We start from the raw sequence: 6,772 nt of genomic DNA, 5'->3' as shown, positions 1-6,772 counted from the left end.
TCTGCATTATCGCTTCTTAGTTTAAGAATCTTTTTCAGAGACCAGCTCATACCTTCATAAATTTTGCAGGTCCAGATGCTAGTTTCGTATTTCATAAACCTCGTATGCACCCATTTAATCCATAGTGACTCCTGATTGCACTCCAAATCCCACAGATACTTGAAGGTGAGAGCATTGTTCCACTCGATACGGTTCTTCAAGTCGATGCCTCCTTCGTCCTTCGATTTGCAGAGAGCGGTCCATTTGACTTTTTTCCTTCTCTTCTGCTACTGCCCCAAATAAAGTTCCTCATCAGCGTGTCGAGCTCCTTCATTACCTTCTTCAGAATGACCATCTGCTAAGCCTAGTAGCCAACTATGCCCATGACCACGGTTTTGATAAGTTCGATCCTCCCTACATAAGAAATTTTTTTCGCTGCCCAGCCAAATATCGTGTTTTTTACCTTTTCAATCAACGGCTTGCAGTGTGAGATCTCGATCTGCTTCGCGGTTAACGAAATTCCTAAGTACCTTACGGGAAAACTGCCTTCCTTGATGCCCGTGATGTTGAAGATGTCCTGCTTTATTTCGTCCTTCACGCCTCCATTGGTGACAAAATGTTGTACTCAAGCCTACACGGATCTCCCAAGAGACTCATTAGATTTATTTTCTTTACATCCGAAATGTTGGGTTTTGTAACAGAAAAACTATGGATCTTCTTAGAAATCAAAACCTGTAGCAAATCAGATTCCAAATCGTCTATGACGATAAACAGATTACCAAGAACTGAAATAGCACAAAGCAATAAACGACAACACAATATACGTGGTTCGGTCAAAATCGACCTACGTCCACAGGAGGGATAAGTTTTACTAAATCAAACAAATGTCAATAGTAGAAACTTACATGCCCTGCTCTCAAATGAAAGAAGTGATTACACTAGGAATGATTGGACTACTTCACAATCAAAAGCTCCCCCAATCTCTCACTCTGGATCAGCCAAAGAACAAGAAGAAGAAGGAAACCAGAAAACCCTAGATCTGTAATTCACCCTCTCTCTATTTTCTCTGTTATGAGAAAAATACCCCAAAAAAAAGTATTTATACTCTAACCCGTTTTCATAAAAGAAAACCCTGACCCGTTTACCCGGAATTTAAAACTCGCCCACAATGGCAAGGAACACCAATAATTCTCCCCCTTCCGAGCCATGGGAGAATGTTGCTATAAACATTCATCATCGTGACGCTTCTGCCAGAACCATTCCGGCTTTGGCACAACATATCTCATGCTTTCCTCTTGGCAAGCCCTTTGTCATCATATCTGACCCGTTCTCATCTGTGTGCACTTTCTCCAAGTATAACTCCGTCTTCTCGAGCACTTCACGGATCCAATGGTACCTTCTTTGGATGTGTTTTGAACGTGAATGGAAACTTGGATTCTTGCTCACATGTATAGCACTCTATGAGTCACTAAACACCACAAACATGTCTTGTGCAATACCAATTTCTTTCAACAATTCTTTCATCCATCTCATTTCTTTACAATATTCAGTAATGGCAATATATTCAGCTTCTGTAGTAGACAAAGCAACACATTTCTGTAGACGAGACTGCCATGATACAGCTCCTCCTCCAAATGTAAACAAATACCCTGAAGTTGATCTCATTGTGTCAATATCACCACTCATATCTGAATCAGAAAACCCTTTAACATGTGACTTTCCAGTACCATAACACATAGCGTATTTGGAGGTCCCTCGAAGATATCTCATTAGCCACTTAACTACTTCCTAGTGTGTCTTACCAGGATTTGAAAGAAAACGACTAAGTACTCCAACCGCATGAGCTATATCCGGTCTTGTACAGACCATTGCATACATCAGACTGTCTATTGCTGAAGCATATGGAACACTGCACATTTCTTGTCTTTCCTTTTCATCTTTGGGAGACATTGTCTTGTTTATTTTCAAGTGTGTAGCCAATGGACAAGCAACTGGCTTTGCCTTGTCCATACAGAATCGTTTTAGAATTTTCTCAATATATCTCTCTTGAGATAACCATAGCATTTTCTTCACCCGATCACGAATGACCTGCATTCCAAGAATTTGTCTTGCTTGACCCAAGTCTTTCATCTCAAAAGACTTAGCCAAATCATTTTTCAACTTGGCAATCTTGAGCTTGTCTCTCCCAACAATCAGCATGTCATCAACATATAGGAGAAGCATAATAAAATCATTAGAAGCAAACTTTTGCACAAAGACACAGTGATCTGTAGACGTCTTCATGTACCCATGGATGGTCATGAACGACTCAAACTTAAGATACCACTGCCTTGGTGCTTACTTCAAACCGTACAGACTTTTGACAAGTTTGCACACCTTGCTTTCCTCACCTTTCTTATTATAACCTTCAGGTTGCTCCATATAAACATCTTCATCCAAATCACCATGGAGAAATGCAGTCTTGACATCAAGTTGTTCAACCTCAAGATCCATACAAGCAGCTAGACTTAACACCACCCGGATAGAAGTCATCTTCACTACCGGTGAGAAAATCTCATCATAATCGATTCCATGCATCTGGCCAAAACCTTTGACAACCAGTCTAGCCTTGTATCTTGTCTTGCTATCATCACCTTCTTGCTTGATCTTGTACACCCATTTATTTTGTAATACTTTTCTGTTCTCTAGTCTTTCAACTAGATCATATGTAAGGACGAGGGAGGCATCGACTTGAAGAACTGTATCGAGTGGAACAAGGCTCTAACCTTCAAGCATCTGTGGGCTTTGGAGCGTAATCAGGAGTCACTATGGATCAAATGGGTGCATACGAGATTTATGAAACACGAAACCAGCATCTGGACCTACAAAATTCACGAAGGTATGAGCTGGTCTCTAAAAAAGATTCTTAAACTAAGAAGCGATATTGCAGATCTTTATGACATCCGACTAGGGGACGGGAAAGGCACTCTATTCTGGCACGACCCTTGGTTTGAAAACCAGCCCATCATCGACAAGGAGCAGTTTCAAAATACTCGTATCAGAAGGGACTGCGTAAAAGCGAAAATCAGATACATCAAATACGGGAATTGGAACTTGCTCTTGAGAAGAATTCCAGAAGGAAAGAGGATACTTGATCATATAAGTAACATACAACTACACGACAGACCGGATATTCATGAATGGAAAGCTGAGGACAATGGGAAGCTGGTATTGAAGAAAATATGGGAGGTAATCCGGGAAAAAGCGCAGAAAGTAGAATGGGCTCCTCTTGTATGGTCAACGAAGATTATCCTTCGACACCAGTTCATCCTATGGCTCGCCTTCTGGGAAAGACTCAACACACGTGATCGTATCAGTAAGTATATGAGCATCCCGGACGCGAGCTGTCTTCTATGCATAGGAAATGAAGAAACCATAGATCACCTATTCGGGAGCTGTTGTATTACTTCGGAGCTTTGGGACAGATTCTATAAAAGCCTGGAGCTGATCAGTTTCCCGAGCGAATGGAATGAAATCAAAGAAGCGGCACTACTCAAAGCCAAGGGAAATAGATTTGCAACAAGCGTGTTCAAGTGCGGCTTTGGAGTAGTGGTGTATAACATTTGGCAAGAACGGAATGCAAGGGTATATGACAGAACCCGCAGGAGCATTGACGAGTTATGGAAAGATATTATATCGGATTGTAGCGCCCTCGCGGGAACGTGGAGAGGAATTCCAAGCACGGAGCAAAACTGGAATATCTGTAGGAACTGGAATTTACCGTTTTTTAAACTCACTAGAATTGAAAGCATTGTAAACAGATAATTCATTTACGTTTTTTAGCTTTTATTCAGAATGTTACGACTTCAAAATTATTCTAGGCCTGTCTAGAATGATCTCTTAAACTCGTGGTTTTTTTTCCCGTTTTTGGGAATTTTTAATGAAATGACGCTAAGTCGTTTTCCAAAAAAAAAAAAAAAAAAAAAAAAAAAAAAAAAAAAAAAAAACTAGATCATATGTGCCATTTTTCAGCAATGACTTCATCTCTTCATCCATGGCAGCTAACCATTCTTTCTTATGAGCATCCTCAAGAGCCTCCTTATAGCATATAGGCTCCCCACAATCAGTTAGAAGAACATACTCTGTAGCAGGATACTTAGAACTTGATCTTTTCTCCCTAGTAGACCTCCGAAGTACCTCTGTTTGTTGATTCTGTTGATTTCCATCTTCTTGTTGAACTTCAAAATCAACCTCAACATTATCACCAAGATCAGTTTCAGTATTAGTATCATTTCCATGGCCTACAACTTGACCCTGAGGAACATCATCATCACTATCTGAGTCTGAAGCTACATGTGGCCTTGTCTCCTCAACATCATGAGACAACTCAAGACCAGAAAGGTCGCGTATGTATGCATCAAGCTTTTCACCATCTTCAAAATTCTCAATAGTCTGATCTTCAAGGAATACCACATCCCGGCTTCTCAAAACCTTCTTATCAACTGGTTCATAACACATGTATCCCCACTTTTCATCACCATACCCCAAAAATATGCATTGTCTGGTTTTGCATCTAGCTTAGACCTCTCATCTTTTGGAACATGCACAAAAGCTCTGCAACCAAAAACACGTAAATAGTCATAATTAACATATGTACCTGACCAGACGCTTTCTGCACACTTATTATTCAATGGCTTGGAGGGAGAACGGTTGATCACATACACTGCAGTGCTCATGGCTTCAGCCCATAAATGCTTAGCCAACCTGGCATGGGAGAGCATACTCCTCATCCGTTCCAACATTCATCTGTTCATCCTCTCTGCCACACCATTTTGTTGTGGAGTCTTGGGCACAGTCTGTTCATGTCGAATACCCTGCTCTTTGCAATAATCATCAAATGAGCCTATGTACTCTCCCCCATTATCTGACCGCACCCTCATCAGTTTTCTTCATGTCTCTCTTTCAACCAGCTTATGAAAGACCTCAAACCTTGTTGCAACTTCATCCTTGGACTTTATAGCATAAGCCCAAACCTTCCTAGATGCATCGTCTATGAAGGTTACAAAATAGGAAGCACCGCCTATGAATTTAATCTTCATAGGACCACAAACATCTGTATGGACCAATTCAAGGACATTCTTTTTCAGTTCAACTTTTGACTTACTGAAGGAGACTCTGTTCTGCTTACCCTTCAAGCAATGCTCACAATTTTCAAGATGAGCATCCTTGAGATTCAACAACTCATTACTCTTAATCAAAACATTCAGCCCCTTTTCACTAATGTGACCTAATCTCTTGTGCCACAACTTAGAGGATGACTCCATTAAAACAGAATATGCCGCATCATAGACAATTTTCAAATTTGTCTTGTATAAGGAACAACATTTCTTACCTCGTGCAATAACCAATGAACCCTTGCTTAGCTTCCATGCTCCACCACTGAAAACATTATGGTAGCCTCCATCATTGAGCTTACCTACTGAAATCAAATTCATTCTCAAATCAGGAACATGTCTTACATCTCTCAATGTCAGGAAGAAACCCATGTTTGTCTCAATTCTAACATCACCCAGACCAACTATCTTGGACACACCACTGTTACCCATGCGAACCTCACCATAATCACCAGCTTTGTAGGACTGGAAGTAACCTTTGTGTGGAGTTATATGGAATGAGGCACCTGTGTCAACAATCCATGATGTTTCATTTGAAGATGTGCTAAGACAGGAGTCTTGACAGTTAGAAGCATATGTCAGTTCACCATCTGAAGCATAAGCAGATGTATCTGCACTCTGTTCTTTCTTTTCTCTGGGTTTCACTGTACCCTTCGCTTTATCATTTTTAAATTTCCAGCACTCATTTTTTCAGTGACCCATTTTGCCACAGTAATGGCAAGCACCATCTTTCTTTGGAGCTCTAGACTTGCTTCTAGACTTTCTCCTGGTCGAACCACTTCTATTACCTTTTGATCTTCCTCTATCAGCCACCAACATATCAGACTTAGAGGGTTTATCCCCCTTTCGATTCTCCTCATCAAGTAAGGAACTGGTGACAAATGTCATGTTGACTTTACCATTTGGTGTTGAGTTGCTGAGAGTGATAATAAGTGTCTCCCAACTTGCAGGCAAAGATCCAAGGACTAAAAGTGCTTGCACCTCATCATCAAAGTTTATCTTCATACTACTCAGTTGATTCAAAATATTTTGAAATTCATTCAAGTGCTCAGCAATTGATTTATTATCAATGTACTTCAGATTCACCAGCCTTCGTACCAGTGCTGCTTTATTCCCTGCTGACCTCCCAGCATATAGAGCTTCAAGTTTGCTCCACACACCATACGTTGTAGTCTCATTCTCAACATGGTGCACAACATTTACACCAACCCAGGAACGAATAAAGCTACAGGCCTTTCTATCTATCTTTTTCCAATCAGCCTCTTTTGTAGTCTCAGGTCTAACACCCTCATTTTCAATTGCTTCATTCAAATCATCTGAAACTAACAGATCATTGATCATCAGTTTCCATTGCCTGTAGTTTGTACCATTCAGACTCACCATATCAGGTCTAGATTTCCCCATTATTACTGCCTTAACGACTGACAAAAACACCAGCAAAGAAACCAGTTGATCTCTTCTATGAATTTCGCCAAATAACCAGCAAAGCACTATGCTCCAATGTTAAAACAGATAACCAATTAATACTGCTCTGATACCACTATTGTGTTTTGCAACAGCAAAACTATGGATCTTCTTAGAAATCAAAACCTGTAGCAAATCAGATTCCAAATCGTCTATGATGATAAACAGATTACCAA

The sequence above is a fragment of the Impatiens glandulifera genome, chromosome 2 (assembly GCF_907164915.1).
Source record: "Impatiens glandulifera chromosome 2, dImpGla2.1, whole genome shotgun sequence".
Classification (NCBI taxonomy): Eukaryota; Viridiplantae; Streptophyta; class Magnoliopsida; order Ericales; family Balsaminaceae; genus Impatiens; species Impatiens glandulifera.
This window is presented reverse-complemented; position numbering follows the sequence as displayed.